The sequence below is a fragment of the Osmerus mordax genome, chromosome 28 (genome assembly GCF_038355195.1).
Source record: "Osmerus mordax isolate fOsmMor3 chromosome 28, fOsmMor3.pri, whole genome shotgun sequence".
NCBI classification, from domain to species: domain Eukaryota; kingdom Metazoa; phylum Chordata; class Actinopteri; order Osmeriformes; family Osmeridae; genus Osmerus; species Osmerus mordax.
The window spans coordinates 8,431,407-8,444,037 of NC_090077.1; positions in this window are offsets into that span (position 1 = coordinate 8,431,407).

The following is a 12,631-nucleotide window of genomic DNA, read 5'->3' on the forward strand; positions in this document are numbered from 1 at the left end:
TGCACTCCAGTGGATCTCATCCTACCTGTCGGGAAGATCCTACCAGGTTTCCTGGGGAGGCAAACTGTCGAGCCCTCGCCAGCTCTCCACTGGTGTCCCACAGGGCTCCGTCCTTGGACCCCTCCTCTTCTCTCTGTACACCACCTCACTTGGACCAATCATCACCTCCCATGGCTTCTCCTACCACTGCTACGCTGACGACACGCAGCTGTACCTGTCGTTCCCCCCGACCGATCCGGGGATCTCAGCTAGGATTGAGGCCTGCCTCACAGACATCTCCGCCTGGATGACCGAGCACCACCTCCAGCTGAACCTCGCCAAAACAGAACTTCTCATCATCCCGGCTAAACCCTCCATCTCCCACGATCTCTCAATCACCCTGGGATCTGCGACAGTGACCCCTTCATCCTCTGCCAGGAACCTTGGGGTTACCATGGACGACGAGCTCTCCCTCACGGCCCACATTGCTGCGGTCTCCCGGTTGTGTAGATTCACCCTCTACAACATCCGGAAGATCAGGAGATACCTGTCTGAGCACTCCACCCAGCTGCTAGTCCAAGCACTCGTCCTCTCCAAGTTGGACTATTGCAACTCGCTGCTCGCTGGTCTCCCAGCATGTGCAACCCGCCCTCTTCAGAGGATTCAGAACGCGGCGGCCCGCCTGGTCTACAATCTACCCAGACGCTCCCATGTTACCCCGCTCCTCATCTCTCTCCACTGGCTACCTATCATGGCCCGTATCAGATTCAAGACCCTGGTATTGACCTTCCGAGCAGTGAACGGGACTGCACCCGTCTACATCAAGTCTCTCCTGCAGCCTTACACCCCCACCCGTCACCTAAGGTCTTCTTCAGACAACCGCCTGGTGGTCCCACCGCTCAAGACCGCCCGGTCCCAACACAAGCTCTTCTCCTGTCTGGCCCCCCAGTGGTGGAATCAACTCCCCACCTCCATCAGAGACACTGACTGTCTCTCCACCTTCAAGAAAAGGCTCAAGACGCACTTGTTCCGGGAGTACAACGGTACTTAGGAACGGTTCGCTTGACCCGATGTTAGTTTCCTCAAGGATCACAATGACTCTTGCTTAGAGACTTGTTGCTCTTGTGGTTAGTGGTAACTGATTAAAATTGTTGTTCTCGCTGTGATATATTGTTTTATTACTGTTGCTTGCTTTTTTTCCACAGGTACACTTGCACTTATAGCTGTTCATGTTGTTTAATTGTAACTTGTTTAACTACATGCTCTTATGGTTCTTCCCTTTGGCACTTACTTTGGTTGTTCACAATGTGTGCTTCATGTTTTGGCTACTCGCGATGTTTTTTGGCTATCTTGTTGTTATGATCAGTGACCTATGCACTTTGTAAAGCTCTCTCTTGGAAGTCGCTTTGGATAAAAGCGTCTGCTAAATGAATAAATGTAAATGTAAATGTAAGACCAAACTGTATTCTGCTGATAACAGCTGAGTCACAAAGAACACTCCTGAAAGAGAACACTCCTAAAAGGTGTCTGTGGGGGACAGAGACATCTGTTTCTACCTGTTTTCAGATGATGTTCTCCATAGTACGTTTATGGTTTATGCAAGCGGGTAACTTACAGACAGGGGGGTGGTGGCGCGTTTACTGTCCATGCTGGGGGGACTGGGGGTGGACTGGGGGGTCCTGTGTCTCTTCTGGAGGGTGGGGATGGGGGGCGAGATCTCCCTTTGCACCTGCAGATAGACAGTAAGATGGGGATCATACTGATTTTTCTGTTTGTTCAAATTTTTTTCTAATAAAGTTTTGTGGTCCTCTCACCTGAATGCGCGCCTGTCTCTCTTTCTCATAGCGCATCCTCCCAGCAGCAATCTCCTCCTCCTCCAGCTCTTTCTTCTTCTCCACCGCTTTCTTCTTCTGCTCCTCTGCAAGATGGACCAGCTCCTTGTTTTTGTCCGTTTTCTGTTGCAAGAAGACCAAACTTTACTTAGCTAATAACAGCTGAGTCATAAGAATATGTTACACTCGCTTAAAATCTACCCTTACGTCAAGTGTTTCCACACCATAAAAATCCAATTCTACTATCAAGATTGTTTAGCATTGTTATTCAAGAGTGTGTGGTCCAAATAAGATAAGTTGTATACTGTATATTGCAAACGCATAAAAATTAATTTCTGCCAAATCCCTCTTAGCCAATCAGTGCCCAGCTGACCTTCATCTCCTTGAGTCTTCGGATCTCCTGATTCTCGTCAAACTCCCTCTTGATTTGAGCCCTCTGCTCTGCCAGCCTCCTCTCCTCCTTCACCTCCTCCAGGCATAGCTTCTCCCTCTCCTCTGCCTGCTTAAGGTGCTTCTCCTCAATCTGGGCAGGGCCCGAGAGGTAAACAGTTTGTTATACAACATCATGTACCTGTGTGTGTGTGTGTTTGTGTACAGTACACAACATCCTTCAAATCAATGGCTTGTTGAAGCTACAAGACCCTACAGCCACAAGAGGCCAGGGTCTTGAAATGTAAACATAACACATCCCAAACCATATCACACTGTACCTGTTGTTTTAGGCAAAGCTTATACTTATCCAGTTCAGTGAGTTGATGAAGCGTTGGCTGGTTAGGAAACACATTTCCTCTGGCATACATGGAGGTCTGGACAGGGGCAAAACCTGCAAAGATAAAATAGAACAGCGATATGCATTGTGTGTACGTGTGTATGACATTCACGTGAAATTATTGGTTGTCTGCAATGTGCCAGCTGGTGCAGTGACTGGCTACCTGAGACTGTGTTGATGGGAGGCAGTCTGTCCTCTCTCTGGGTGGGCCTGGTGACTGTGGCTTTATTTTGAGAGGTCTCGGGGTTAAGCCAAGCTTCCTCATTCTGCCTGTGCATCTGCTTCAGGTCAGCTAGTGAGAAAAAACATTTTTATTTACAAGACCCTTGAAGTAAAACTTTTAACCACAGTAAAACCAGCAACCTTTTTACCCCACATGGTAGACATGTAAAAAATGTGGCCTTTTGCAGTGTGAAAATATCAAATCTTATTTGTATATCCCTCTTTACAAACAATGTCACAGAGGGCTTCACAGATCAGATGAGCACCTATATATAGTGGGCATAAGCCTGTAGCGTGAGCTACTTCATGGCAGTTAAAGCTACTCTAGTCCACCTTGTCCCAGAAACACTTCAGACAGAACTGTCTGATATCAATCTAACACAATCCACGTATAATATCCTGTAAGGTGAGCTAAAAGGGGATGCAAATGAAACATGCTACAACGTACTAATGAGGTCCCCTCGAGTGTCTCTAAGGGGTGCGCCGCACCCTCCCCGGCCCCATGGGTTATAGGTTCTTATTTCGGCCTCCAGCTTGGCCTCAACCCGGTCCCTCTCCACCTTCTCCAGCCTCCGACACTCATGCTTCTCCTGGATCTGCAGGGATTCAAGGTTATGAAGGAATATGGTGAGGAATACTGACACCCCTGGAACCACATGTACCAGAGGTTTGAGGATAGACTCAGCGTACACATTGACATCATCATGAACATGAGACTGACTTTCAACTTGTGGCGCAAATTGAATAATTCATCTTATCTGAATAAAGATTGTCAGAATTAATACATTCATTGCATTTGGTGTATTTTGGTGCTGTATCCCAACAGATAGAGGTGGTGGTGGGGGGGGGGGTCACCTGCTGTTCCAGTTCCTCCTGGTAAGTTGGTCCCCTCCTCTCCACAGGCTCCAGCCTGCTCTCTCTAAAGGGAGGTCCACCCTCCTCAGCCCAAGGACCCCTATCCTCGACCAGGTGGTGCCCCCAGTGCGCCCCTGTCTGCTGGTTAGCAAACATACTCCTGGATTTCTCAGTGGTCTGGACATGATCAAAACCTGCAAAGATCAAATATATTATAACCATGTGTATTCCATGCACGTTAATGTATGTTGTCTGCAATGTGCCAGCTGGTGCAGTGACTGTCTACCTGAGACTGTGTTAATGGGCGGCAGTCTGTCCTCTCTGAGGATGGGCCTGGTGACTGTGGCTTTTTTCTGAGACGTCTCAGGGTTCAGCCAAGCTTCCTCATTCTGCTTGTGCATCTGCTTCAGGTCAGCTAGTCAGACAAAGTACAGTCAGACACTTCACACAGAAATATCTGCCATCAATTGAAATCCAATCAACTTATGCAATCCTGTAGGGTGAGCCAACATGGAATGTAAGTGTAACATGCTACAACGTACTAATGAGGTCCCCTCGAGTGTCTCTAAGGGGTGCGCCGCACCCTCCCCGGCCCCATGGGTTATAGGTTCTTATTTCGGCCTCCAGCTTGGCCTCAGCCCGGTCCCTCTCCACCTTCTCCAGCCTCCGGCACTCCTGCTTCTCCTGGATCTGCAGGGATTCAAGGTTATGAAGGAATATGGTGAGGAATACTGACTCCCCTGGAACCACATGTACCAGAGGTTTGAGGATAGACTCAGTCAGCGTACACAATTACATCATCATGAACGTGAGACTTTCAACTTGCGCAACTAGAATAATTCATCCTTTGGGAATAAAGATAGTCTTGTATTTACCTTTATCAGGTTATAAAAGCATAATGATTATTTCATAATGAAACAGAGACGCTAAAGTGTCGAAATGGGAAGGATCCACTTTGTGAATTAAAGTAACGTATAAAAAACACAAATCTACTTTGATGTACAACTGCTCTATTTCATCTGACCAAAAGGTCACCTCCTTCCTTTTCTCTACCCTTCCTGTCAAAACCTTACATATCCACCATCCTAAGGTCCACCTTGGAATATCAGTCACCACATCTCAATTTCAACCACAACATCTCAAAGTTGATAAAGAACATTCCATGTTCTACAGTTCAGTCCACATTTTGGTGAGTTTGTTCTTTCAATCCCTTATCTATGAGCAGAATTAATTGCATTTGGTGTATTTTGGTGCTGTATCCCAACAGATAGAGGTGCGGGGGGGGGGGGGGGGGGGGGTCACCTGCTGTTCCAGTTCCTCTTGGTAAGTTGGTGCCCTCCTCTCCACAGGCTCCACCCTTCCCAGTCTGGTGGTCCTGCTCTCTCTAAAGGGAGGTCCATTCTCCTCAGCCCAGGGACCCCTGCTCTCGGCCATGTGGTGCCCCCAGTGCGACCCTGTCTGCTGGTTAGCAAACATACTCCTGGATTTCTCAGTGGTCTGGACATGATCAAAACCTGCAAAGAATAAGTATATTATAACCATGTGTATTCCATGCACGTTAATGTATTTGTTATCTGCAATGTGCCAGCTGGTGCAGTGAATGTCTACCTGAGACTGTGTTGATGGGCGGCAGTCTGTCCTCTCTCAGGATGGGCCTGGTGACTGTGGCTTTTTTCTGAGAGGTCTCAGGGTTCAGCCAAGCTTCCTCATTCTGCTTGTGCATCTGCTTCAGGTCACCTAGACAGGCAAATCATAAGAAGTGAAACAAGATTCAAAAGTAAAAATCACCAGACCAGCAAACATGTTTACCCCTGACGGTAGAACAGTTTAAAATGTGGCCCTCTACAAAGTGACTATATCAAATCATGTTATTTGTATAGCCCTTCTTACAAACAATGTCACAGAGGGTTGCACAGATCAGATGAGCACCTATATATATGTGGGGATACGCCTGTATCTCTCATCAATTTAACACAGATCCACTTATGCAATCCTGAAAGGTGACCCAACAATGAAGGTAAGTGAAACATGCTACAACGTACTAATGAGGTTCCCTCGGGTGTCTCTGAGGGGTGCGCCACACCCTCCCCGGCCCCATGGGTTATAGTTTCTTATTTCGGCCTCCATCTTGGCCTCAGCCCGGTCCCTCTCCACCTTCTCCAGCCTCCGGAGCTCCTGCTTCTCCTGGATCTGCAGGGATTCAAGGATATGAAGGAATATGGTGAGGAATACTGACTCCCCTGGAACCACATGTACCAGAGGTTTGAGGATAGACTCAGCGTACACATTGACATCATCATGAACATGAGACTGACTTTCACTGGGTGAGACAGTCTAAATGGGATGAATTAAACTAACTTACAAATGATGTTAAAAGTCAATATAGATCTACAACTTTTATCATTTATCTGACCAAAACGTTCACTCCTCCATTCTCTGTACCCTTCATGTCAAAACATGACATGCCCACCATCATTGCTCTACTTGTTGTTTCAAACATAGACTAAGGTAAAACACAGAATCTCAACTCAAAGTTGATAAAGAAAATTCCATGTATCACAGTTCAGTCCATGTTTTGGTGAGTTTATACCTTCAATACCAATCACTTATCTATGAGCAGAATCAATCATATTTATAGTATTCTGTGTATTTTAGTACAGTATCCCAACTCATAGGGGGGGGGGGGGGGGGGGGGTCACCTGCTGTTCCAGTTCCTCTTTGTACGTTGGTGCCCTCCTCTCCACAGGCTCCACCCTTCCCAGTCTGGTGGTCCTGCTCTCTCGAAAGGGAGGTCCACCCTCCTCAGCCCAGGGACCCCTGCCCTCGGCCGGGTGGTGGCCCATGTACACCCCTCTCCAGCCCTCAGTCAAGGTGGAGGGATCTCTTCTGAGGGAGGCACCGTACTCCTAGGGAAGAGAGAAAAGGCTTCATGCTATGAGCAGTGATCCATTTAAAAATACATTTACTCGCGACACATGAGGTGCAATTCACAAATCAGTATTCCTCTCACACCATTTTTAAAATAAAAGCCAGTCAGCTGTCTATACTCTACTGAATAAAGAGAAACTCACCCTTGTTTCCATGTAAGGACCATCTTGTTTGAAGTTAGGTTTAAGCTTCATCTTCAGACACTTTGGCCCTCTGTTGCTTGAGGAAGTTCTCAAGTTCAGTTTTCTCAATTTTGAAGATGGAAAATTGTGAACACTTCTGTGAACACAAGACAGTGTTTACCTACTAATATTAGTGGTACGCATTAAGACGTTATCTCTGTACTGAGTTTCTGTTTGTGTCAGTCTTAGCTAATATCGGCTACCAAAAAGGGTCATGCGTGACATCATAATGCTTTGGAATGCCACGATGTGTCCGTTGCTATGTCAACTTCAGATTATGATGTCACGCCAGATGCTTCTTTGCATGGCAGTTCCCTAGTGTATTAACATAGGGTGACCAGATTCGAGTTTGTGGGATGGGGGGGGGGGGAACTCTACAGTCAGAGCTCGCTCAAGAAGGTGGAACGTATTTTTGAGGTCTCGAAAAGAGGACATGTCTGGGTAAAAGAGGACGTCTGGTCACATTAATTAACAGAATAATATCATCACAATGTCTAATATGTCGGCTAAGGGATAATATTATTAGGCTACAAAATAACAGACAGTGTGTGAATCGCGCATGGTCATTAACTTTTGTTCGTATGTTTAGTAAACATTTGTATCCCGCCTACACAATTCATAAATTATTTTTAAAAGTTACATCGGAAAGTGATCAATACTAAGTAATATGATTAGATCAGTAACACTCCTGTAGCTGTCATTTATTTTGATGGTTATTATGAAGAATTTGATCCCAGTACATCTTACAATTCTTTGTCAAGAATGGTCTGAAATAAAAGCCTGTATATAACCTCAGTGTATTCCCTAAATGCTTTGAGCTGTGTGTGTCATCCAAAAATACTACAGTGGAACTATTTCCACTGTATTTTGTCATGCTGTATTAATATTACAAGGGGAAATCTGTCAATGGTTTAAGCAAAAGAATGACTTTGCTGGAAGGGAAATAATGGTAGAAATAAAAGATGTGTCCAGTCAATCTTGAGTCTTATGTAATGAGTTTGTGTGACAAAGACAAGGTTCAGTAAGGCTACACCAACTAAATAAGTACCCACAGTGGACCTTTTTTAATTCAGTCCACTACGTTTTCAACTGAAACATACAAACGCAATTCACGTAAAATGGACATTCAAATGTAAATAATAGACGTCAAATAATGCAGGTCTAATGATGATGCTATACAGGCTAGTTTTAATTCCCTCAACAAGCAATTCATTTCCAGATGTGATAAGAGTTGCCATTTATTCTCCACTTGGTAATTTTTTATAATGATCTAATGGATTCGTAGAGGGTAAAGAAGGTTGCAGTCTAGAAGACACTACTCTCAGAAAGCCAACGAGAAAGAGAGAGGGGGGCGGGGTATTTGGGTGTGCTTTGCCTTCGGCAAGGGCACAACCTTTGTTCTCTCACATATATATTATTATTGGGTGTGCTTTGCCTTCGGCAAGGGCACAACCTTTGTTCTCTCACATATATATCTTTATTATTATTTTTTTAATTTATTTTTGCCCCCCTAAAACTCAGTCAATATTTGGCCTACATAGACAACCTAGGTGTCAAAAGTTTCGTATTGGTAGCGATTGAGTTGCTTCTATTGGGATTTACGTTCCGTTTCATGGTTTAGGCTCAAGTTGTGTTTTTGTGGAGAAAAGTGAAGCTAACGGTGGCTAATTTGCTAGCCACAGTCACTGACGTTACTAACGTCACTAACGTCACGAAAACACGCGTGACTACCTTTGGCAGAACATTCGTTTCGCATCTGTTAACTTGGGGGATAGCAAGGCTAACTATAGCTTTACTGCAAGGCAGCTGCAGAAATGCCACAAGCAAAGAGGCCAGGGTGATAACTATTTACTCATTTTACTTTGTGATATGACACACAATTGTGATGTGTAATGTACAATATAAGCTGATATTATTAAGGAAGTACATCTACTTTCGGAAACAGTAGTCTACTATTTCACTGAAGTATTAGCATCATGACATTGGCCTGTGTTGCCCGGGCAACACATACTAGTGGTCTATGATGTATCTGTTTTCAATCGTTAAAATAAACATTCCTCACATATACATTTTCGTTGTATGATTTATTCTGACATTAGTAAACGATTTGTTGGTGAAATTACAATTACCTGTGGTTTCAAACCAGTGTAGCTCACTGCAACGCTGTAGCTTACGCGAGACACACTACAAAAACATCTAGTACAGTACACAGCTGTTTAGGAAGTCAAACGGCGACAGAACATGTTCGGCACTCCCCTTACTTAAATCAAAAGTCTATCTAACTACTAACCTGAATTTCATTGCCACAGCCTAAACGTTGTCAATCTGTTCATGAAAATAATTCATTTCAGCCTAAACCGTACAACGGAACGTTAAATCCAATTCAACCAACGCAATCGTTACCAAGACGAACACAGCAGTAGTCTAGTACTGTACCGTAGTAGTACAATTTACCGGGCAGCTTCTCCACACAGGGCTATATCGCATTTTGCGTTGTTATCGCGATTCCATCTTCTACTGCCGGGTAACGTCGTAGAATAATCTTCAAAGGGGGTTCTTTATTAATGAATGAATGCAATGAGTAGGCTACATGCCTGAAAATATCACGAGAAGGGAAAACTTAAAATGACGTTTAAGTCATAGAGATTAGGTCAATTTTTACACCGGTCTGCCAAATTTATTCGTTTTGATTCAACGATGGTTGAATCATTTCCCCTCATTTCCCCTGCAACGAGGCTGCCTCTTGCAGGGGAAATGAGAAGACATCTATTTCATTCTACACTTCACTCGTATTTTCAGTTGTAAATGAGCAGCAAAAAAAAAATGCTTTAAAATCTATTTAATCTTTATAAATAATAAGTATGCACAGTGCCGCTGCTAGCCATTTTGGTGCCCTAAGCATAATTCCTTTATGATGCCCCACCCCCCCACCCCCTAAAAAAATACCAATAGCCTAACACAACAGCAGCATCACAATGTAACACCTATTCAGAGGTGGTGGTTCTCTGCTGTGTATCTGTCCCTAAACAGCTGGTTGAGGGTGGTTGATCAGGGCTTGGCAAGGACGGACTGGGAGTAAAAATAGGCCCTGGACTTTGATCCAGATCGGCACACCAGAACCGGCCCCCGTATACGCCACCACAGCTGCCCTGCCAATGCATCCACATTCTGTGTTTGATGCGATGCTAGTTACAGAGTTCCCAACGTAATGCGAGCGCACAACACGCACGAGCGAAAAATGTTGGCCTTTATTTGAGCGCAAAATAGTTTTTGAGCTTCATGTAAAATAAACAGCCGTTTTTCAATTGGTAAAACCTTGTCTAGTGAAGGTGATGTATTTTTGTCTCTTAATTCTTCAGCCCCACCCTTACTTTCTTAGCCTGGTTTTACAAATGATAAACATTTAAAACTGAAAGCATGCAGCCAAGGAGCTCTCCACCTTTATTACTAATTAAAAAATTATTTGATAAATCGAATATAAAAGCATCATAGAATGTAAAGTAACAGCTAGCTGGCGTCAGTTACTTGTAAAATGCATAGATAATGTTTAACAGTAAAATCTCAATTTAGCTTGCACTTAACATATTTGAATGTGCTAACATTGGCAATAACGTCAGCTAGTTCGAGGTGTATGCATAGGCTAACCATTAAATTAGCAGCACATTTCCCGTATTTAACAATGATTAAACATGGACTTACCTGAAAGTGATGCACGGGCATCATTTCGCAGTTTCTTTCTCTTTCTTATTTCTGCCCCTGACTCCTGTTGTCTTTTTGAGGCCATTTTCGAAAAGTTGACCCTACTGTCCAAGTTCGTCAGGCCACTGAGATAGGACAGGGCACCCACGGCGAGCTTGGGAAGTTGAGTGTGTATTTGTTTTGGGGTGGGGGGGGGGCACCATCGTAACTTTTTTTGAGCAGTTAAATATATCTCTTGTTCTGCCTGTTTTGTGATATACATTCCTAAAAGGTGGCTAATATTTATATACTGATATAATATCGGCATTATAATTATTAGTACTATGATAATTTTTGAGTAGGCAATTTTTTGGTGCCCCCTCAGGACTTGGTGCCCTACACACAGCGCGTAGTGCGTGTTATGGGAGCGGCGGTACTGAGTATGCATTTTCATATAAAATATACAGAAATCAGTTGTAAAAATGTCATTCAAAAACTGACCCTTGTGCAACCGACGCAAGCAAGCACACCCTACAATTTCCCCAGAAACTGTACCCTCTCTAGTTGGGTGTGCTTTGCCTTCGGCAAGGGCACAACCTTTGTTCTCTCACATATATATTATTGGGTGTGCTCAAGCCTTTGGCGAGAGCACAACCTTTGTTCTCTCACATATATATTTATTATTATTATTATTTATTTTTGCCCCCCTAAATCTTTGTCAATATTTGGCCTACATAGACAACCTAGGTGTCAAAAGTTTCGTCTTGGTAGCGATTGAGTTGCTTGTATTTTTATTTACGTTCCGTTGCATGGTTTAGGCTCAAGTTAAGTTTTTGTGGCGAAAAGTGAAGCTAACGGTGGCTAATTTGCTAGCCACAGTCACAGACGTTACTAACGTCACTACGTCACGAAAACACGCGTGACTACCTGTAGCAGAACATTCGTTTCGCATCTGTTAACTTGGGGGATAGCTAGGCTAACTATAGCTTTACTGCAAGGCAGCTGCAGAAACAAGCAAAGAGGCCAGGGTGATAACTATTTACTCATTTTACTTTGTGATGTGAAACACAATTGTGAAATGTAATGTACAATATAAGCTGATATTATTAAGGAAGTAGGCCCACATCTACTTTCGGAAACGGTAGTCTACTATTTCACTGAAGCATTAGCATGACATTAGCCTCTGTTGCCCGGGCAACACATAGCTACTACAGTGGTCTATGATGAATCTGTTTTCAATCGTTAAAATAAACATTCCTCACAAATACATTTTCGTTGTAGGATTTATTATGACATTACATTACAAGTAAACGATTTGTGAGCTGTGAGTGAAATTATCATTACCTGTGGTTTCAAACCAGTGTTGCTCACTGCAACGCTGTAGCTTACGCGAGACACACTACAAAACATCTACAGTACACAGCTGTTTAGGAAGTCAAACGGCGACAGAACATGTTCGGCACTCCCCTTACTTAAATCAAAAGTCTATCTCACTACTAACCTGAACTTCATTGCCACAGCCTAAACGTTGTCAATCTGTTCATGAAAATAATTCATTTCAGCCTAAACCGTACAACGGAACGTAAAATCCAATTCAACCAACGCAATCGCTACCAAGACGAACACAGCAGTAGTCTAGTACTGTACCGTAGTAGTAGGGAGGACAAACCCGTTTGAGCGTTTTTCCTGAAATACGTTTTAATAGTTATTCCTGGGGAAATTATGGAATTAAATTACACATTAACTATACTGAAATACGTGTGCACAATAATATCAACAATATTTGCTCAATTTAGACGTTTTTAAAGGTTTTTAATTTTACCTCGAAGCTACTTCCGTTAATCAGTTTGTGAAAAAGAGGCTAGTTTTACGACAGTGACTTTGGATGTAGCCTACTTTAACATGCTAGCTGATTAGCCAGTACGAGTGAGATATGTAAACAGCTACGTTAACAAACATCTTGTTTGTAAAATATGTAGTCTTAAATACGATGGGAACACATCACATAAACAACTCTAAAACGTCCGACACGCCAAATGTTGTCATTTTTTGTCAAGCGTCCCTGAAGCTCAAATTCCGAGTCAGAGTTCCATGAAGCTTTTCATTGCAGTGAATGGGGTGGAGAAGCGTTTCTTCTCTCATCTGTACTCTTATATTGTCCAGTCGATTTATAATAACATGTTATC